This window comes from Suncus etruscus, chromosome 4 (genome assembly GCF_024139225.1).
Source record: "Suncus etruscus isolate mSunEtr1 chromosome 4, mSunEtr1.pri.cur, whole genome shotgun sequence".
Lineage (NCBI taxonomy): Eukaryota > Metazoa > Chordata > Mammalia > Eulipotyphla > Soricidae > Suncus > Suncus etruscus.
Genome location: NC_064851.1, coordinates 164,319,340 through 164,343,781, shown reverse-complemented (window position 1 = coordinate 164,343,781; position 24,442 = coordinate 164,319,340).

Below are 24,442 nucleotides of genomic sequence, written 5' to 3'. Positions count from 1 at the left end.
AGCAACAGCAGTAATTAGGGAGGAACTCATAGCATTACAGGTCTATGTCAGGAAAGAGGAAAATGGCAAAATCAACAGTTTAAAGGGACACCTTACAGAATTGGAAAAACAGCAGCAAAGAAACTCAAACACAACCAGAAGAAATAAAAAAACAGAGCAGAAATAAACAACATAGAAACGATCAAAACAATACAAAAAAAAATCAATGAGACCAGAAGTTGGTTTTTCAAAAGAATAAACAAGATAGACAAACTATTGACTGGCAAGACTCACCAAAATAAAGAGAAAATACCCAAATAAATAGGATCACAAATGAGACTGCAAGAAATTCAACACATCATGAGGACTTACTATGAACAACTATACACAGTCAGGTTAGAAAACACAGAAGAAATCAACAGATATTTGGAAAAAATATCATCTTCCAAGACTGGATAAGGAGGATGTAGAATGCCTAAACAGACCAATCACATCTGAGGAACTTGAACAATAATTAAAAAACTCCCCAAGAGCAAAGTTCAGGTCCAGATGGTTTTACAGATGACTTTCATATTTACAGATGGTTTTACAGGTGAATTCTATCAAACATTCTGAGAAGAATTTTTACCAATAATCCACAGGCTCTTCCAAAAGATTGAAAAGACGAATCATTCCTAATTCCTTTTATGAGGTTAATATCACACTCATTCCAAAGATGGTAAAGACACCATCAAGAAAGAAAACAACAGACTAATCTCAGTAATGAACATAGATACAAAACCTTCAACAAAATCTTTGCACACCAATCCAGCATTGTATTAAAAGATTATACACCATGACCAAGTGGGTTTCATCCGGGATGCAAGGATGGTTCAGCACAAATCAATCAACATCATTCACCATGTCAACAGAAAAAAAGACAAAAATCACATTATTATATCAATCGATGCAGAAAAGGCATTAGACAAAATCCAACAACAATTTATGATAAAAACACTCAGCAAAATAGGACTGGAAGAAACCTTCCTCAAGATAGTTATATCTATCTATAAAATGCCCACAGTGAACATTGTCATTTTTATTATAAATATTTATTTAAGCAACATGATTACAAGCATGCTGGGTTTAAGTTATAAACAGAATACACCCCCATCACTAGTGCAACATTCCCACCACCAATTAACCCCTCCTACACCACCCCTACCTGAATTTGCGACAGGCATTCTATTTAATGGCAAAAAACTAAAAGCATTTCCCACTAAGGTCAGGAATGAGGCTCCACTCTTATTCAATATATTTTTAGAAGTCCTACCAAAAGTAATCAAAAAAGAGATGGGAAGCAAAGGTTTTCAAATAGGGAAAGAGGAAAGCAAACTATTTCTTTTTGCAGATGATGTCATTATATGTATCGAAAATCCTAAAGAGTCCACAGAAACAAGCAATAAAGCAAAGTAGCCGGCTACAAAGTCAATACATAAAAGACAGTATCACACCTTTATACAAATAATGAAGTAGAAGATAAAGAGATTAATGAGACAATCCCATTTAAAATAGTATACAAAAATATCAAGTTTCTAAGAATCAACCTTACAAGAGAAGTGAAAGATCTATGCCATGAACACTTCAAAACACTTCAGTAAGAAATTGGAGAGGACCAAAGAAAATGAAAGAACATCCATACTTATGGGTAGGTAGAATCAACATTGTCAAAATGACAATCTTATCTAAACTTCTTTAAAAATTCAATGCAATTCCTATCCAAATTCAGACATCATTTTTAAGGACTTAGAACAATCAATTATAAATTCATCTGGAACCACAAAAGATCCAGGTTAGCCAAATACATAATGAAAAACAAGAAGTTGGGTGGCATCACTTTATCTAACCTGAAGCTTTACTATAAAGTTGTAGTGATCAAAACAGCATGGTACTGAGATAAAGACAAAGTCTCAGACCAGTGGTTTAGAACAAAATATCCAGAGATAAACCCCCAAATATACAGTCAAATAATATTTGACAAAAGAGCCAAGAACTTGAAATGGAACAAAGACAGTCTCTTCAACAAATGGTGTTGGAACAACTGGATAACCACCTATAAGAAATTAAAGATTGATCTATACCTCACACCTTACACAAAAGTCAACTCAAAATGGATCAAATACCTTGAAATTAGACCTGAATTTATAAAGTTTATTGAGAAAAAAGGCAGAACACTCCAAGACTTATATATCAAAAAAGTCTTTGAGTTTAGAAGGCCAATGGCAAGAACTTTAGCATCAAACCTAAATAAAAGAGATTATATAAAACTTAAAAGTTACTGCATGGCAAAAGAAACCCTAGTTAATACTAGAAGATAGTTAACGGAATGGGGAAAAAAGTTTTGCACTCAACACATCCGATAAAGTACTAATACCTAGGATATACAAAGCACTCAGAAAGGCGAGCTCCAAAATATCTAATAAAACTATAAAAAATTGGGAGAAGAAATGAATAGACATGATAATAGAAATGAAAAAATGAATTTTGGTCTTTTCTAAGGAAGACCAAAAGGTGGCCAACAGACATTTGAAAACATGCTCACCTTCACTCATCATTAGGGAAATCCAAATTAAGACGACAATGAGGTACCATTTTACACCAGTGAGGACAGATCACATAAAAAATAATGGGACCAACCTCTGTTGGTCCAATCTCTGTTGGTGGGGATGTGGTAAGAAAGAAATTCTTATCCACAGCTGGTGGGAATGCTGCCTGGTCCAACCCCTATGAAAAACAGTATGGATAGTGCTCAGTAGACTAATAACTGAGCTGCCATATGACCCAGCAATTGCTTTCCTTGGTATCTATCCTTAAGTTAGAAGGACATTCATTCCAAACAATGTGTGCACTCCACTATTTATTGCAGCACTCAGTACGATAGCCAAGATTTGGAACCAAACTCGATGTCCAATAAGAGATGAGTGAATCATGAAGATGTGGGATTTATACAGAATATAATGCTACATAGCAGTTATAAATGATACAATCATGGATTTTGCAGCAACATGAATGGATCTACAAATTATTATGTTAAATGAAGTAAGCCAGAAGATGAAGACTAATTACAGAATGATAGCACTTTTCTGAGGTACTGAGAATATACACCATATATACATGTAATATTCCAACTACAAATACTATGGTCTAATAGGGTTGAAACTCCAAGCACTGTAGTTGTCAGCATTTATGGGGAAAAGGGTTAAAAAGCAAATGGAATAGGAACAACATAAAGCCTCAACTATTTATTATAGCATAAAGAAACCAGCAACAATGGAAACTGCCATGGACTCATAAACCTTTAGGGGAATTCAGCCCACCAGAGGTATCCTTAGATTTTCCTGGTGGGGAGAACCGCAATTCCCCCACGGGGTTCCTCAAAAGGCCCGCTGTGGACGCCTTTTTCCCCTGCGTGGATGGTTGAGGAGTTTCCGAAGAGATGCTTGGCATTATCTCAGGCAAAATTGTGGCCTCTATCAAATAATTCGGCTCAGAAATTCCAGCACCAAATATTACTAAGAGAACCCCCTTTTCTAGAGATGTAGAACCCTAAAAGTTCAGACAATGTTTCAAATATGTCCTTGCAGCTGAAGTTTCTGGTAAACAAGGGCGAAATTGACTCTGCTCAGAAGATAGGAAAACATTTCCGGAGATTTGGTTTCTTCCTCTGCTTGACAATAGAGCCCAACCCAGTGAAGATCAAGTTTCTAGATATTTCTTACCTCCTCCTAACCCTTGTTTTGCATTTGAGGTTGGTTGTTAAAAGCTGCCCTGAGTGTTACAATTAACATTGCCTTGTTATTGTATATATCCTTCTCTGCACCTGTGACTGGCTTACCCTATAAAAACCCCTGTTTGGAAAATAAAATTGTCACACTCCTGACAGATACATGCTGACCCCACGTTCTCTGTGTGTGGTTTCATTTATTTCATATTTCATATTTTTCCATAAGCAGACAATACTACATAGGGCACATTTAGTACTCAAGACATAAAACCTATGTGTATCCTAAACTTCTCCAGTCATTATCTAACCCTAAAATTTTCATTTAGCAAGGTCTCACCTCATCACTGACGAAATGCCTAGAAACTGGGAAAACCTCCCTACTCCAATACACTGACCCATCTCTTTTATTTGACTTATATATTTTTTAAATTTATTTTAACCATATGTACCTATTTTTCTGCTTTTCTCTATTTTTTCTGCTCTACCTTCCTCACTAATAATTTATCATAATTCAATTATTTATCTTAATTCAACCAGATCTTAAGAGCTCTGACCCATCCTATTAGTGTCAGACATCTAACAACACCTTAAGAATAGATGACTCAGGGGCCGGCGAGGTGGCGCTAGAGGTAAGGTGTCTGCCTTGCAAGCACTAGCCAAGGAAAGGACCATGGTTCGATCCCCCGGCATCCCATATGATCCCCCCAAGCCAGGGGCGATTTCTGAGCGCTTAGCCAGGAGTAACCCCTGAGCATCAAATGGGTGTGGCCCGAAAAACGAAAAAAAAAAAAAAGAATAGATGACTCATGTATGTCTTTATATGGGCATGAGTACAGGAGAGAGGACTCCTCTATGAGAGCCAAATCTAAATTGTAAACAATCCATGCCTATAGCGTATATAGCCTTTTATAATATATCCTTCCTACGCCTTCAAAAATCCAACTATCCCTTCACCCCCCAATCCCAATCAAACGTTCTGCCTTATTAACACACTTTACCCTCAGTTCTTAACTCAGTAAGTATCAAGGTTGACATTGGCCCAATAAACCATTACCCAGCTCCCAAGTGAAGGAACACCCACTCAGCCCCACATCTCATCCCCCTGCAAGAAACTACAACCAACACTGCTGCGGATCCTTTTTCCTGATGAGATAAAAAGTTTTGGGAAAAACATGATCTTGGCCAAGGTAGCAAATGCTGCGGACTGTTCTATTCTGATGAGATAAAAAGTCCCTAAGCATAACCTTAGTGAGTTCATTTTTCCACTGAGAGTTAAGTAGGAGCACGAAGAGGCAAATATGAAATAATGAATTATGAAATATGAAATAAATGAGACCACACAGAATGCATGGGGACTTGCATCTAGAAAGACGAAGACAAATTTATTTTTTGAGCTGGGTAACTTTTAAGGGTTGAGCTTTGGAATGCGGGGTGTAATTTTGGAGATCAAAGAAAGTGGGAGGCCATGGCTAAAATCTGCATATTAAAGAACCGATACTGAAGGTGAAAGGCAGTTTTGTTGTGGGTTAGCTTTGTTTTGGGTAAGCAGGAGAAACCAGGTAATTTTCAGGGAAGTGGAAAAAGAGAGAAATGTTTTAGAGTTTTGGGGAAAACTGAAAATTGCTTTACTATGAGCTAAGTTTTGGAAAAAACATGATCTTGGCGCCAAGGTAGCAGAGATCACAGAGAGCTGGTTAGTGGGAGACTTTTGGCGGGATTTGTACTGTCCTCCTTTGTTAGAAAGAATTACTAAGGCCTTATTTCTAATAATGGTCAAAAATAAAGAGAGAGGTAGTTATAGCCAAGTTTTAGAATTATGGTCAAACAATCCATGCAAAAGGTCAACTGATTTGACTGCTCTAAGCAGGCCTTTTTGGCAAATAATTCTTTTTCAGGAGTGCAACACTTTTGATGTGTGTGCCCTTCCTGAGTGGGGTGTAACACAACACTCCTGCTTACTCATGCACTGTGGCCCACCTTTTCACACACCCAAATGTGGACTGTTGTTTTAAACCAGATTCAGGTCCAGAAGGACCCCCAGTGCAAGAACTCTACCCAAGCCCTTTCAGCCACAAATCATTTCTAAACTCAAAAAGACCAGGATGTGTGATGAAAATGTGCCCTGGATTCCATCCCCCACAAGAATATCTCAAACGACAATGGAGAAGCCTATATTTTATTTATTAAAGACCTCTATAATTCTCCCTCTTAACCTGTTTATCCCCAAATGTAATGTAGTCTCTTGCATCACTCTGTTCCCTTAATTAATTTTTAAACTCATTTTATTTATATATATATATATATATATATATATATATATATATATATATATATATATATATATATATATTGTATTTTTTTTTCATTTTTTTCTCCTCCTTAACTTTATCTGTTTTTGGTTCTGCTTAGTAGAAAAACCTACAAGAAAAAGTCTTGCCTGGGGTAATAGCTCAGGTCAAAACCAGGGCACAGAGATGATGGAGCCTGAAATTCCCACCCCCAAATGCACCAGCTATATAATATAGCACCATTTCTTTTTGCACAGGAATACTAAAAAGGGGGAACATTTACATATAGAAACAAGCACTTATCTACTAGGAATAATAACATACATTTATAATACAGGGCACCTCCCACCTTGAACATATGTCATATGATCTCAATTTAGACTCCTAGTGATTAGACAACAACTGTCCAACCCAGAAATTAAGATTTCAGAGACAGAACTGATACAGTCTGCACAACAACTTCTGGAACGAAACTCCCTCTGGGACATTCTGAATACTGCTCTAACACCAACAAGCACCAGTTTTGATATGACAGCCTGACAATGAGTAAATGGCAACAATTTGATCTAAGAGAAGGTTATCTTACTTCTCCTAACAATAAGATGAAACCAAAAGACATGTCATCCTTTGATCTGGGCAAAAGCCAAAATTGCTAACTATCGAAGACTAACTGTGACAAAGATGACTGTGGAGAACCTATCATGGGACCAATAAAAAAAAAAACCTAGTCTAGGCTTTGGCCTATGACCTGTACAACACCAAGATCTCTGATTTCAGAGGTCTGACTGAGACAACTGCAAATGAGCAGAACTTCTGGAAACAAAATGAAAGAATACCCTAGGCTTTGCCCTAGGATCAGTGCAAAATTCAAGACCGCCAACTACAGAAGACTGATTAAAACAACAATGATGGAACAGAACTTCAAAAAACCATAAAGAAAGACTTCATTCTAGGCTCCATCCTATAACCAGTGCAAATACCAAGATCTCTAGTTACAGAGGCCTGATTTTATCATACAGGACTGAGCGGAAAGTTTACAGACATCACCAAGTGACTTACGGGAGAGACTAAGCGCATGTACGAGCCTGGAGTTATTTCCATGACAGTATACTTCAAGAGTGAAGAAACTCTATACCTTAGGCTAAGGGAATTCCCTTTCTAATCTCCCCAATATTTACTGTGTCTATGAAAAAAACAAATTAATGTTTTTATTGTTGTTTTCCTTGTTTTAGATTTTTCTTGTTTTTGTTTTTGTTTTTTTTTGTTCTTTGTGCTTTGCTTTGCTTTTATCTCAGAACTGTGGTTACTTTTTGTTTCTTGTCTTTATTGGTGTAAACCTTATTGCTGTGGTGCTTTTTTAATTTTTTTCTTGTATTTTTGTTATGTTTTTCATTTTTCCCTTTCTTTCCTTAAATTGATATCTATAGCCTCTAGAAGGACTTCTCCTAATTTTTTGCTTGTTTGATTTTACCCCCCATTTTTTTTCTTTTCTTTTCTTTTCGCTTCTTTTTTTTTTTCGGGCCACACCCGTTTGATGCTCAGGGGTTACTCCTGGCTAAGCTCTCAGAAATTGCCCCTGGCTTGGGGGGACCATGTGGGACGCGAGGGGATTGAACCGCGGTCCTTCCTTGGCTAGCACTTGCAAGGAAGAAACCTTACCTCTAGTGCCATCTTGCCAGCCCCTCCCATTTTTTCTTTCCTTCTAACAGAACCACGTAACTTGAACCATCTTGTTCTACCTCACAAATTGAGCGAAAAATAATGGAGGGTACCAAGACCAAATTGTCTTTATGAACATTGAGTATGAATAAAAACTGATTGGACTTAAAAAAAAATCCAAAGCCAAGGACAACAGAATCAATATCCAATCTACAACGAGCTAGACACAGAGGGGACCACATATACTTGCAGGCCTGGGGGCAATGGAGCAGGATATGGAATGCATGCTGGGAACAGGGAGGGAGGACAACATTGGTGGTGGGAATGCCCCTAATTCAATGTCATTATGTACCTAAAATATTACTGTGAAAGATTTGTAATTCACTGTGGTCAAAATAAAAGTTATTTTTTAAAATATAAAGAGAAGGGAGGGAGAGGAAGAAGGAAATGAGAGTAGAAAGAGGAAGAGGAGGAGGAGGAAAAGCATGTTATGAAGAAATTTTGGAGGCTGTTAGTTTTTATAGTTCAGTCCCTGGACTGAACCTAGAATCTCATACATACAAGAATACAAAGAACCACAAAATGGGAGAAATTATTCATTCATTATCCACCTGATAAGGGGTTAATATATAAGATATATAAATCATTGGAAGAGCTTAACAAGAACTCAATCAAAAATGGGAAGAAGAAATGAATAAAAACTTTCTCAAAGAGGAAATACAGATGGCCAAAAGAAACATCAAAAATTTTACACAGTTTTATTCATCTCAGAGATGTAAATCAAAACAACAATGCATTATCAGCTCATACTACAGAGGCTGAGACACATCAAGAACAAGAACAGCCAATACTGGAAAGGATACTGGGAAAATGGGCTTCTTCATTCTCTGCTGGAAATCATGACATAGACCAAATGGGAGAGATGGAGGGGGCCTGTCACATGTGCGTGTTTCTCTACTCTTCTGTCTCCTGAACCTCTCTTGAGAGGGCTGAGAAGGGCCCATCATTAACTCACTCCTAGAAGTGCCCAAGCCTAAAGACCAAGAAAGACTGAGTGAGTGAAAACCAGCGGTAAGCAGTGAGCTGGCAAAAAAGGCAGATCCTTTGTCTGTGAAGGCAGACAGGAGAAATCTGCCCTGCTGTGAGATTAAGATTACCAACTGGGAGAAACTGAGGGGGCCTGTCTCCTGTGCATGTTTTACTAATCTTCTGTCTCCTGAACCTCTCCTGTGAGGGCTGAGAAGGGCCCAGCAAAAACTCTCTTCTAGAGACTCCAGATGAGCATGGCCACTCCACTTTGCTTCGTGGCTGTGTGCTCTTTCAAACTAATGAAACCCACCATAAAAAGCAGAAAAAAATCACATTACAGGTGTGACAACGGGGAAGCTTCACTGGCAAACACCATGCACATAGAATAAAGATAATAGCTCAGATGGCTCAAAAAAATACCAACCATCTGATTAATGTCTCAGAGAAGGAGTTTAGAATAAAAATGTGGAAGGTCCTCATGAAATGAAAGAAAACATAGCTCTAGCTAAACAGAACACAAAGATAAAAATCAGAAAACTCCAAACTGAAAAACAGATATGAAAAAACACAGTAGCTGAACTAAAATCCTTAATGGAAAGCCTCTCTAACAGGGTAATAGCAGCCAAGTGAACTGGAAGATGAAATGCAGAACAACTCCATACAGCTTAAGAGATGGGAAAAGAACTTTAAGGCAAACGATCAGACAATGGAAAAAGTACTCAAAGAATGTGAACAGATGTAAATAGAAGTATTTGAAAAGCTCAACAGTAACAACATAAGAATCATTGGAGACCCAGAGGTTCATGAAAGATCCAGGAAGAATCAACAGTCAGACATCATCACAGAGAAACTTCCAGTGCTAAACGCTTCATTCAATCAGATCCTGCATGCTTGAAGCATTCCAGCTGAAAGAGACCTGAAGAAAAACACCCCAAGACAAATCCTAGTCACAATGTTGAATCCTACATATAGAGATATGTTGTGAGCCAAACCTGTTCGCAAGACGCCAGCGCCTGCAAACAGATCCTTCGTGGAGTTTCGGGAAAAATCCGCGGGGAGAGAGTGGGTACACAGATGGCGAATGACGGAAAATATGTTGTAGAAATGAATGAAACCACACAGATAGTATGGGGACTCAATGTTATCAGAAACGAGAGACAAATTTATTTTTTAAGCTGGCAGCTTTTAAAGGTTAGAGACTTGGAAGGCAGATGCAGATTCTAGACATCAAAGAGGCTGGGAAAAGAATGAAGGACTCTAGCTTAAATTAGCATATAAAAGAGTTGAAACTGAAGGTGAAAAAAGCAGCTAGTTTTGGGTTCCCTTTGCTTTGGGTAAAACAGAAGGAAAACGTAATTACAGGGGAGTTGGAATGTGAGGAATGTTTCAGAGTTTTGGGGAAAAAATGAAAATTACTTTATTATGAGCTAAGTTTATGGAAAGGCCTGAATTTAGGCGCCAAGGTAGCAAAAATTACAGGGAGCTATTAAATGGGAGACTTTTGGCTGTTTGATTGCTATTCTAGTTAGAAAGAATTTACTAAGGCCTGATTTCTAATAAAGGTTTAAAATAAAGATAGAAATAGTTACAGCCCTTATGAAATTATGTCCAAATAATCCACGCAAAGGGTCAAGTGATTTTGACTGCTCTAAGTGGGCCTTTTTGGCAGATAATTTCTTTTTTGAGGAGAGCACTACACTTTCGTGTGTGCCTCTCCTGAGTGGGGTGTAGCAGAGATAGAATACTGAAAGCAGCAAGATCAAAAAGGGAAATTACATTCCAAGGAGCATCCATAAGATTTATAGCAGACATATCACAAGAAACTTTCAAGGGCAGAAACAGTGGTAGGATATTGTGACAAGAATGAATGAAATAGACGCTTCACCTAGAATAATGCACCTAACCCGACTCACGTTCAGGTTGGAAGAAAGGAAACATAGCATCATGAATAAACAACAACTCAGGATTTCACAGATGCAAAACCATCCTTAAAGAAAAAATTGAAAGGTCTATTTTAAGACAAGACAGACCAACAGACACACCAAACTTTTACACAAAGATGACAATAAATCCCAAGACAATTATCTTCCTCAATGTCAATGGACTAAATGCACTAGTTAAAAGACACAGAGTAGCAGAGTGGCTAAATGGATCAAAAAGATTAATCTAACCTTCTGCTGCCTACAAGAAACACACCTAAATAATCAGAACAAACATAGACTCAAAGTCAAAGGCTGGAGTAAAATGATTCAAGCAAACAACACCCTTAAAAAAGCTGATGTGGACATATTAATATCAGACAACACAAACTTTACTCAAAAAAATGGTAAGGAACAAAGATGGACAGTGCATATTAATCAAGAGATATGTGCAACAGGAAGAAATCACACTACTAAATATATACGCACCCAATGAAAGACCAGCAAAATATCTAACACAAGTACTGACAAATTTGAAATGGGACATCAATAATAACACAATAGTTGTAGGAGAACACACACAACCCTGTCAATACTTGATAGGTCAACCAGACTGAACCCCAACAAAAATATAACATCCTTAAAAGAGAAATGGAAGAAAGAGGCCTAGTAGATATATGTATAGGACACTACTTCACCAGAAATCTGGATATACATTCTTCTCCAATGTACATGGGTCATTCATTCTTCAGGATAGACTACATGCTGGCACATCAAACATACCTCCAAAAAGTCAAGAGGATAGAAAATTTGCAGGCTACCTTCGCTGAACACAAGGCTCTGAAAGTATATATGAACTACAAAAGAACAGAGAAGAACTTTAAAACTTGGAAATGAAACAGCCTACTACTGAACAACCAGTGGGTCTGAGATGAAATCAAAGAGGAAATCAAAACTTTCCTGGAAACAAATGACAATGAAGGCACAAACTATCAGAACCTATGGGACACAACATCGGTACTGAGTGAAAAATTTATAGCTTTGCAAGCACACATCAAGAAGAAAGAAGGTGGATACCTGAATAGCCTAATGACTCAGCTTATAAAGTTAGAAAATGATAAACAAAAAGAACCAAAATAGGGAGGCAGAAGAAAATAACAAAGCTTAGAGCAGAAGACAATGAAGTAGAAATCCAAAGCACAATCTGAAAGATCAACAAAAGTTGGTTATTTGAAAAAATAAACAAGATTGATAGACCATTGGCAAAACTCACACACAGAGAGAGAAACTTGACAATCCGTATTAGACAAGAAAATGGGGAGATCACAACAGATATTGCGGAGATTCAAAGGGTAATCAGAGACTTCTTTGAGAAACTTTATGCCACCAAATATGAGAACTTGGAAGAAATAGATGAATTCTTGAATTTTTATAACCTTTCACTGTTTAATAAGGAGGCTGTAACAAATCTAAACAACCCCATCAATATTCAGGAAATTAAAACTGTAATCTAATGTCTGCCCAAAAACAAAAGCCCAGACCCAGATGAATTCACTATTGAATTCTTTCAAAAGGAACTATCACCAATCCTGGCCAGGCTATTTCATCACCTAAAAAAACAAGACTACTTCCAAACAGCTTTTATGAAGACAACATCACCTTGATACCAAAATCAGACAGAGATGCTGCCAAAAAAGAAATTACAGACCAATATTCCTGATGAACACAAATGCAAAGATCCTGAACAAAATACTGGCAAATAGGATCCAATGCTTCATCAAAAAGATCATTCACTACAATCAAGTCGGTTTCATCTCAGAAATGGAAAGATGGTTTAACATTCATAAATCTATCATAACATCAACAACAAAAAAAATAAAAATAAAAATCACATGATCATATCAATAAACGCAGAGAAAGTATGTGATATGTTCCAACAGCCATTCTTGATAAAATCTCTCAGCAAGATGGGAATGAAAGAAACCTTTGTCAATATAGTTGAAGCCATCTGTCACAAGACAATGGCAAATATTATCCTCAATGAAGAAAAACTTTCCTCTAAATTCTGGTACAAGAAAAGGCTGTCCTCTCTCACGACTCCTAATCAACATAGTAATGGAAGTACTTTCTATAGCAATTAGGCAAAAAAAGCAAAGATATCACGGGAATCCAGATAGGAAAGGAAGAAGTCAAGCTCTAACTGTTTGCCAATGCATGATACTCTACTTTAAAAACCCTAAAGACTCTACCAGAAAGCTTCTAGAAACAATAGTTTCATATAGGAATGTGTCAGGTTACAAAATTAATACACAGAAATCAATGGACTTTTTATACACCAATAATGATAGAGAAGAAATGGCCATTAAGAAAACAACCCCATTCACCATAGTGCCACACAAACTCAAATATCTTGGAGTCAATTTGATTAATGATGTGAAGGACCTATACAAAGAAAACTATAAAACTCTGCTCCAAGAAATAAGAGAGGACGTGTAGAAATGGGAACACATACCCTGCTCATGTATTGGCAGGATTAACATTAAAATGGCAATTGTCCCCAAAGCATTGTATAAATATAATGCTATCACTCTAAGATTACCCGTGACATTCTTCAAAGAAGTGAATCAACACTTTTGAAATTTATTTGGAACAATAAACACCCACGAATAGCAAAAGCAATCCTTGGGAAAAGGAATATGAAAGGCATTAATTTCCCCAATTTTAAAATGTATTACAAAGCAATAGTCATTAAAAGAGCATGGGATTGGAATAAAGACAGACCCTCAGATCAGTGGAGAAGACTTGAGTACTCTGAAAAGAGAAATAAAGAAAAAGTGGACTAGTAGATATATCTAGGCACCCCATCCCCAGTAAACTGGATACAAATTCTTCTCCAGTGGACATTGGTCATTCTTCAGGATAGACCACATGCTGGACCATAAAACATATCTCCCTAAATCCAAGAGGATAGAAACCTTACAAACTACCTTCACTGTCCACTTGGCACTGAAATTATATGTGAACTACAAAGAAACACAGAAGAAAAACTTTATAACCTGGAAACCAAACAACTGACTACAAAACGAGTCAGAAATGAAATAAAAAAGGAAATTAAAATATATCTGTAAACAAATGACAATGAAGACACAAATGGTCAGAATCAACAGAACACAAAAAAGCAGTACTAAGAGGAAAATTTATTGCCTTGCAAGCACACACATCAGAAAGGAAGCATGGACCTATATAAAAAGCTTAATGACACAGCTTTTAGAACTAGAATATGACAAACAAAAGGAACCAGAAAAAGGTAGGCAAAAGGAAATAGTAAAGCTTAGAGCAAAATCAATGAAATGTAAATTTAAAAAAAGCAATTCAAAAGATCAACAAAAGCAAAAGTTGATTCTTTGAAAAAATAAACAAGATTGATAACCACTAGCAAAACTCACAAAGAAACAGACAGAGAAAAAACTAATATACTGAATTAGGAATGAGAAGGGAAGATCACTACAGACACTGCAGAAATTCAGAGGGTAAATCAGAGACTACTTGAGAAACTCAATGCCACGAAGCATGAACTCCTGGAGGAAATGGATAAATTCTTGGACTCTTAAAGTCTTCCACAGTTAAATCAGATGACCTTATATATCTAAAGAGACACATTACTACTGAGAAAATAAAAATGGTCATCAAAAGTCCACAAAAACAAAAGCCCAGGCCCAGATGGATTCACTAACAAATTCTTTCAAACCATTCAAGACAAACTTCTACCAATCCTCTTCAGGCTCTTTCATTAATTTGAAGAATCAGGAACACTCCCGAACAGTTTTTATAAAGCTAACATCACCTTGATACCAATACCAGACAGAGATGCTGCCAAAAAAGAAAACTACAGACCAATATCCCTGATGAACATACATGCAAAGATTCTCAACTAAATTCTGGCAAACAGTATCTAAAGTCTCATCAAGAAGGTTATTCACCACGACCAAGTAGGTTTAATCACAGGAAGCAAGGATGGTTTAACATCTGTAAATCAATCAACATAATACACCATATCAACAAAAAGAAAAAGAAAAATCATATGATCATACCAATAGATGCAGAGAAAGCATTTGATAAAGTCCAACACCCATTCTTGATTTTAAAAAAAACTCTCATCAAGATGGGAATAAAAATAACTTTTCTCAATGTAGTAGAGGCAATCTACCACAAGCCAATGGCAAATATTATTCTCAATGGAGATAAACTAAAAGCCTTTCCTCTAAAATATGGTACAAGACAAGGATGCCCTCTTTCACTACTACTATTCAACATAGTGTTGGACGTATTTTGCCATAGCAATTAGGCAAGAAAAAGATATCGTGTGCATCTAGATAGGAAAAGAAGTCAAGCTCTCAGTTTGCAGATGACATGATAATATATTTAGAACTCCCTAAAGACTCTACCAATAAAATTCTTGAAACTATAGATTCATATAGCAAAGTGGCAGGTTAAAAAATTAACATACAAAAGTCAATGGTTTTTTTATACACCAATAATGATAAAGAAGAAATGGATATCAAAAAAACAATGAATATCAAAAACATCCTTTTATATTAGTGCCACACAAACTAAAATACTTGGAGTCAACTTAACTTATACAAAGAAAACTACAAAACCCTGTTTCAAAAAATAAGAAGATATGCAGGAATGAAGGAATATACACTACTCATATATTTGGAGGATAAACATTATTAAAATGACATTATTCCCCAAAGCATTGTACAGATTTAATGCAGTCCCTCTATGGATACCCATAACATTTTTCAAAAAAGTGGATCAAACACTCCTGAAATTCATCTGGAAAAATAAACACCCAAGAATAGCTAGAGTAATCCTCGGGAAAAGGAATATAGAGACATCAGTTTTCCCAGCTATAATTGTATTACAAAGCAATAGTCATTAAAACAGCATTGTATTGGAATAAAGACAGACTCTCAGATCAGTGGAATAGACTAGAGAATTCAGAGAATGCTCCCCAGATATACAATAAATTAATCTTTGACAAAGGGGCAAGAAATGCAAAATGGAGCCAGGAAGGCCTCTTCAATTCATCTACTGAGTTTTTCAGACCTGTTATTTCAGTTTGGAGTTTTCTGATTCCTATCTTTATATCCCCTTGATTCCTATTAGTGTTCCATTCAACTCTATCTATGCTTTCTTTGAGATCTGTGAACATTGTCTATATTTCTTCTCTAAACTTCGTATCTGAGAGGTGATTGGCCGTTTTTGGGACATCAAAGTTGCCATCCTCATTCTCTATGCCTGGTGTTGGCCTGTGTTATTTTCCCATTGATATACTTGAATTGTGAATTTTTCTATGTGTTGTGGTAGTATTCATTGACTAGGTGGAGTGCTCCACCCGGCTCCACCCTTTGTGGACAGAACCACTCGCCTCAGGAAAAAGTGAGATATCAAGGAAGGATGCTGGAGAGGATCAAAGTTCCCAGATTGAAGCAAGCAGAGAGAAGGCCCAAGATGTTTGCTGTGCTACAGAGACACAGCAGAGTCAGCTAGTTCCACAATCTCAAAGTAGGGAAGACTCACTTTAGGAGAAGGCAAGCCCTCAAAGAAGGATGCTGGAGAGGATCAAAGTTCCCAGGCCAAAGCAAGCATGGAGAAGGCCCAAGATGTTCAGAAAAGTCTCTTCAATAAGTGGTGTTGGGACAACTGGTAAGCCACTTGCAAAAAACAAAGTCAGACCTCCAGCTAATACCATGCACCAAGGTCAAATGCAAATAGATTAAAGGCCTTGATATCAAACCTGAAACCATAGGTTTAAATAACAACACATAAAAAAAAAACATTCCAGGACATTAAAACTAAAGGCATCTTCAAGGAAGAAACAGCACTCTCCAAACAAGTCGAAGCAGAGATACACAAATGGGATTAAATTAAGGTGAGACACTTCTGCACCTCAAAGGAAATAATGCCTAGAATACAAAAGCCACCCACAGAATGGGAGAAGCTATTCACCTAATACTCATCAGGTAAGGGGCTAATATCTAAGATATACAAGGTACTGACAGAACTTAACAAGAAAAAAATCTAACCCCATCAGAAAATGGGGAGAAGAAATAAACAGACACTTTGTCAAAGAAGAAATACAAATGCTCAAAAGATACATGAAAAAATGCTCTACATCACTAATATCAGGGAGATACAAATGAAAACTACAACAAGGTACCATCTCACACTACAGAGACTGGCACACATCACAAAGAACAAGAACAATTAGTGCTGGTGGAAATGTGAGGAGAAAGGAACTCTCATTCACTGCTGGTGGAAATGCCATCTAGTCCAGCCCTTAGGGAAAACAATATATAAAGATCCCTCAAAAACTGGAAATTGAGCTCTTATATGATCCAGCTATATCATTCCCAAGGATATGCCCTAGGAAAGCAAAAATTCAATATATAAATCCCTTCCTCAAACCTATATTCATCTCAGCGCTATTTACAATAGCCAGACTCTGGAAACAACCAAGTTGCCCTTCAACAGATGAATGGCTAAAGAAACAATGAAATATTATGCAGCTTTCAGGACAGCTGAAGTTGTGATATTTTCTTATACATGAATGTGCATGGAATCTATTATGGTGAGTGAAATTAGTCTGAAGGAGAGAGAGAGAGAGACATAAACAGAAAAGTCTCACTCATCTATGGGTTTTAAGTAAAATTAAATACATTGAAATAATTCCCAAAGATGAGGGCCAGAAGGACCGGCTCAAATATGAAACTCACCACAAAGTGTAGAGTGCAGTTAGATAAATAACTACACTGAGAACTATTATAACAATGTGAGTGATTGAGAGATGTAGAATACAGGCAGCGTCTGAGGGAGGGAATAGATGGGGCCATTGGTGATGGGAAGGTTGCACAGTGAAGGGGGGTGTTCTTGTTATGACTGAAACTCAGCTACAATTATGTTTATAATTAAATAAAGAAATTATTCAATAATAAAAACGAATACCCTGTAATAAACTGTGCTCTGCTCTTCACCTTACCACAGGATCTGTCCAGCCATTCAGTAATGATCTATAGAAGCTTGGGCCTGATTGAACATTTCAAAAGTAGAATACAGATTACCTAAAATATAGATTACCTAGAGATCTAAAGATTACATTTTTTTTGGTTTTCGGTCCAGACCCAGTGATGCTCAGTGGTAACTCCAGGGTATGCACTCAGAAATTGCTGCTGGTTTGGGGGACCATATTGGATGCCAGGGATTAAACCGAGGTCAGTCCTAGGTCAGCCACGTGCAAAACAAATGTACTACCACTGTGCTATCTCTCTGGCCCCCAAAATAATTCACTTTTAATCATTCAATTTAACCAGAAGACAGTAGAGATTTAAATAGTGTGATGAACCAGGTTGCATTTGAGCAGATAATGTATATTTTACAAATATTTTTTCTTTATTTTCTCTGTGATGTCAGAATTATATCTGATTTATTCTAACAACCAACATTCTCCTTTCATAGATATAGGTATTTGAACCCTTTGGAAAATGAATTAAACTGAAAAAGACTTCAATTATTGGAATTAAAATACATATTGTGCATATGCACATTTCAGATGTATGTTAAATAAGGAAAAGAACATATGTGTTTAGTTTTAAATGAAGTGAAAGAATTGAAAAAACATATAAATTATTTCAGTCATTAAATATATACTATGGAAATTGGCCAGCAATTGTTTCTAAGAAAGACATAAGCTATCATTCAAGAATGACATCAAGTTGATCTTTTTCTGCTATTGATAATAACAGAAAAGACTAGTCATAGCCTTGACCTTAAAGTAGTTCAGTTTCTGATTCATTTAAATTTACAATCCAATTCTTAAAGCAAAGAAATCTTCTAAAGGTCTTACTTGGCTTGGCCTCAAATTCTCATTATAATTTATAAAGGGAGTTCTTAATCCAAGAATAGCTCCTTTGAAGTTAAAGAGCAAAAATATAATGACTTTTAAAATGCGTTCATGTATGACTCTCCCAGAAGGTCATATCCAGTGCTGAAAGATATTTTCATATTCTAGGACATTACTGGAGTAACACTGGCCTTAAAATCAATGCAATCCATCATTGCTAATGCCGCCATAGTAAAATCCCACAGAATTGGGCTTCAGCAAGAAAAATATACTTTCTCATAGTTCAGAAGGTTAAAAGTATGAGATCCAGGGGTAGCAGGTTTCTCTTTCTCTTCTTGGCTTGCAGGTGTCAATCTTAATGTACGATAGTCACATGGGTTTTCCTCTGTGTGCAATCACTCCTAGTGCCTGTCTCTCTCTCCCAATAAGGATACTGAACTCATTGAATTGGATCCTACATAACTTCATTTTACATTAATTACTTGTTTATAAGTTCAGTGTTTCTTAACAGTGACATTGTGATATAATGGGGATTAGTAAACCAGCATATGTATATGGGTTGAACATCATTAAGTCCATAACATGGGTACAAGTTAAAAGAGGAGGAAAAATCAGAAGTACCAATATCAAGAGTTGTTGATAGAAAGTTGGAGAGAGCTGACTCTCAGAATCCCTAGACTGGATGCAGTCTCATCCCATTCCTCTGTTCCCTGTTTCATACTGTCCCAGGATCTTAATGAGATACCCTCTTTGATTGCATTCTATGATGTCTGTCCATCAACTGTATATATGTGAAGAGGTCAGAAGGACTAAGGTATGGAGGCACTCTGTGTTGGCCCTTGCAGGTATCTGAGCTTAGTGGGGTTTTTTTGTTTTGTTTCTTTCCACACTTGATATTCAGAGCTTTGTGTTCAAGGATCACTCTTGGTTGGTGCTTGGTGGAATATATGGGATTCTAGTGATTGAAATCAGGTTGATCTTATGAAAGTCAAGTGGCCTACATACTATTTGGCCCGGAAGTGATTACTTTCTTAAATATTATACCGAGGGCAGCTCTCTCATTCAGTGCTACGACGAGGCTCCTCTTGGTTGTCAGGGCATCCAATGGGAGACTAAAAAGTACAAAGACAAGTCATAAAGCTTCTGACATAAATTTCAGATCAACTTCATGTTGACATCAGAAAGTAGGAGAGTATGGAACAACCAGAATAATATCCTTCATTATTTTAAGGTTTAAACAGTCAATTAGAAGAGGACACAAAATATATGGTGAAATAGGACTAAGTATGAAATTTTTAGGAACACATTTAATCTAAACTATCTATATCAAAATTTTTCAACCTACATACTCATACAGACTTACATGTACTTAGTTAAGAAACATTCAGCTGGAGAATATGTTAAAACATAAATTTAATTTCATTTATTTAATTGGTTACTTATTTATACTCAGTGATTTACATAGTTATTCATAATGCATTTGTTTCTGTAATTTTATGTTCCAACACCAAATTCACTGCCGGTATAATATTCCCACCACTCTTCTCCAAGATTCCCACCACATACAAACCTGCTCTCTTGGTAGGAACAAATAATGTACTTTATATTGCTTGTTAACGACTAAATGGTAATGGAATTATCAAAGAAACTTAAGCAATGACAGAGAAAAAGTGAAACAATAGCACAGAAGGTAGAGCATTTGCCTCGCACATGGCCAATCCAGGTGCAATCCCTGGCATCTCATATGGTCTCGAAGCTTGCCAGAAGTGACTCCTGATTGCCACTGAGTATGACCCCCCCCCAAAAAAAAAGAAAAGTAAAGAAAGTTCAGCAAAAGAAAAATTTTGATAACTGTCAGATCTTACAATAGAATCATTAACTCATTGTTAGATTCACTAAGCTGTTTGTAGTTAGTTGATCTTTCTGTGTTATTGATTTTGTTTATTAATATTAAGTGGCTTCAATGTTACTTTGTTGTCTAATTTGGCGCATTCCTATTGATGTGTCAGTATTGACAAATTTGGAGGTATGGGAGTCTTAATTTTGTGGTTGATATGATGGTTGCTGTGGATCCTCTATGTGGCTGTCAAAGCTTCCAGTCCAAAAGGGTGAGGGAAATTGCCTGTATTCACGCTAAGAAGACTCCAGATTTCTCGGTCTAAAAACAGGTATATCTGGAAGTTTGGTCAGTTTGGTGTCTCTGCAGAGATCTGTGGTAAAGGATAGAAGATGGATCAAAGGCATGGCAATAATTTTGGGAGCAGCTGCTGAGACCTCAGTGAAATGGGGACTTGGTCCACTCTTCCTCTCAAATGTGCCCCAGTTTTCAGCTTTGAGACTGGTATACCCATGTATTTTGTTTTTGATTTTGTTTTTTGTTTTTGTTTTTTTGCTTTTTGGGTCACACCCGGTGACGCTCAGAGGTAACTCCTGACTATGTACTCATAAGTCGCTCCTGCATTGGGGGACCATATGGGACACTGGGGGATCGAACCGTTTGTCCGTCCTAGGTTAGCACATGCAAGGCAAATGCCTTACCACTTGCACCACTGCTCTGGCCTCCCAGGTATTTTTGCAGCTTAGTTTCTATCTCTTTTGAGAATAAAATCAGTCTATGCACTGATTTGGCAGTGGCTGTGTGAGATATCTGTGACTCTACAGGCTATTTTAAAAGTCAGAATTGAACAGTTTACAAAAATACAGAATAAAAATAGCTAATTTGTTTGAAACACAAAATAGGAGTAAATAGCAACTGAATACCCCTTCTGCCCCTGCATCTTCTAGTTCTCCCAGCCAACTACCTGGTTTGATTAAAGGATATGTCAGTAATGTTATTAAACTTTTCTAAAGCAATTTTTATTGGCATAATTGATTATGTCTTAGCCAGCAAAAGAAAATGGCCAAAAATGATTTAGTAATTTCCTTAACAATATAAAATATTTTTCATTAAGGTTATTGACTAAATGGATTATTTTAAGTAGTCAACTATTTCAGAGACACAATGATATGGGTAGAGGCAACAATAGTTTTCTGGAATAACTAAAGTTTCACAGTATCTTTTGCCATCTTACAAGGTTAAATACTAGATTGTATTCAGATACTATTAACAAAAAGCAGTTGCCTTACACAAATACAATGTCTTCAGTCTTTTAAAACTTTCTGGATCCTATTTCTCTTAAATATCATTTTTTTCTCTAGTCTATTAACTTTATCTCTAGTACACCTGATAATTTAGGCAAATAAAATAAAACGTGCTTGAAACAAGCCCTATCATGGCATTATATTGTATATAGTACAAAGTCTTCAAATGCTTATTTAATAACAAGAGAAAAGATAAAAAAAAAGAGTACTTTCGTAGCCAATATCTAGCAGCTTTATTTTACTATGGAGTCTAAGTAAGCAGATCCCATCTTTCAGTGGTAACAGTAAGATGACTTACTTTCATGATCTGTTAATGTGCTGTGTAGAATAAAAGCACTAGGAAAACAGGAATATTACAAGATTATAAGCTGCTTGAATTCGTGTACTTTAGCTTACAAGCACTTTCCAAGCTATGCCTCAAGGAGATCCTCTTTGTTTGGTTTTGGTTTTGGAAACATACCAGACACTGCTCACAGCTTATTCCTGGTTCTGTGTTTGGAAGACCATATGACGTGCCAGGTCAGATCCATGCAAGGCAAGTTCCCTTCCTACAATACTGTCACTCTGGTCCTCAGGTGGAGTTTTTTTTTGATTTTGAGACACTGACACTTAGAGTCTCGGAATACCAACTCTGCTGGTAACTCATAGATAGAAAGACATTTCTTTGAAAAATAATTAAAAACTTTTGACATTTCTGATACTAGAATGAAAAATCTAAAAATTTTATAACAGCATCAATGAAACCAGTTGCTAAATAATATTTATAGTCTGAATTTTAATTTCCTGACGTAATATGTTTGGGCCGGCAAAAGTTTCATGCCTAGAGCAGAGAAGGAAAGATAAGATCCTTGGAAGGAATAATGGGTGCTTTCTGAGAAGAGGATGCATGCCATGTCACACAAGCAAAACTGAAACAAGACCACCTCAAAGATAGAAACTGAGTGTTCCAAGTCATGAAACAAATTTTTCTTGATGAATGAAAATGAGTGTTAATAACATTTTAGGATATATCCTGAGCAGTCTGGACTAAAAATCTTTGGAGATGTGTGTTTCTCACTATCAGTTCAAACCACAAATCATGCTTTGGCTCTAACAGATATCTAATTTCTTTGCAATACATCCTTGTATCACCATTTACACCAAAAATTGGCAGCGCTACAGTACAAGCAAAGAATAACTCAAGGAAACATAAAATTCAAGAACATGTAAAAAAGTGTTGTCTACTGCTAGTCACTACAACAAATACATTTTTTACATCTTGAATTAAATTTTCATTAACCTCATTCTCTCTATTATAAGTCAAGCTTTGTCTATCTTTTTTATCTCACCCAATCTTTGGAGAATTCTAGTCATGGTTTACTAGCTTTATGCAATATAAAAAGTGGGTCAAGAGCATGTAACAAAGTCCTTTAATTAATAATGCTCTTCACAGTTTAAGATTCTCTTTCCAGTGACAGTTCAGTTTTTAATGCTTATTTTCTTCTCTATTTTCTCTATTTTTTCTAGGTTTCTTGAGGCATAGTTGAGCATTTAAAATTATATTTGAGTGGTATACAACTTCATGATTTAATGTATGTATGCATTAAGAAATAATCAGTCAAGTTAAAAGCACCTCATTACTTTATTGCCTCACATGGTTACATATGTTTTGGAATGTTTACTATATTTGGTATATTTGTTATAATTTTGTATATTTGACATATACATTTTGGAAAGAATTAAGATCTCTGAAGAGTTACTCAGAAAATTTCCAACTTAATGATGCTGGAGAGATACTACAGCAAGTAGGCTATTTTCCTAATGTTAATTGACCTACATTTGATTTCCAGAACACCATATGATCCCCCCAAGTTCCTTCAGAGAGAACAATGTGGAATCCCTGAAGGTTACTGCATTGATCCCAAAACAGCAAAATGAAAATTTCCAACACAATACAGCATTCTTAACTATAGTCACAATATTGTACAATACATCTCCAAAACTTATTTATTTTCAATGCACTATTTATCTAACATTCAATAGCATTTTAAAATTTTATTTTATTTGTTTTTAATGATAGTTTTTAATGATAGTTGAAAATAATCACTCTGAACTGGGTGCTTGGAGATAAAGTGATACGCATTTACTCCTTTAAATAATGCAGGGACCGCAGAGATAGCATGGAGATGAGGCATTCGCCTTTCATCCAGAAGGACGATGCTTCAAATCCCAGCATTTCATATGGTCCCCCATGCCTGCCAGGGGCGATCTCTAAGCATAGAGCCATGAGTGACCCCTGAGCACTGCCGGGAGTGACCCAAAAACCAAAAACCAAAAAAAAAAAAAAAAAAAAGAATAAGAATGCAAACCACAGTGTCTAAAAGGGAAAAAAGAAAGAAAATAAGAGATAAAATGTCTTCCCCAGAGGTAGGCATGGGGGTGGGTGTTAGGTAAACCAGTAAATTGGTGGTGGGGTTTTTGCACTGAGAAAGTGTGTTGTATATGACTGAAACTCAATTATGAACAACTTTGTAACTTTGAACAAAAATATTATAAACAGCCTTGTAACCACTGTTTAAAGTAAAAAAAATAAAATTTTAAAATGTATTTTTTGTGTTTTTATAATGCTGGGAATCAAACTCAGGACCTCACATTTGCAAGGTATGAGCCATAACACTGTATCATATATCTGTCTCATGGATTGTGTGTGTATATGTGTGTGTGTGTGTGTGTGTGTGTGTGTGTGTGTGTGTGTGTGTGTAAATAGGAAAATCTCTTG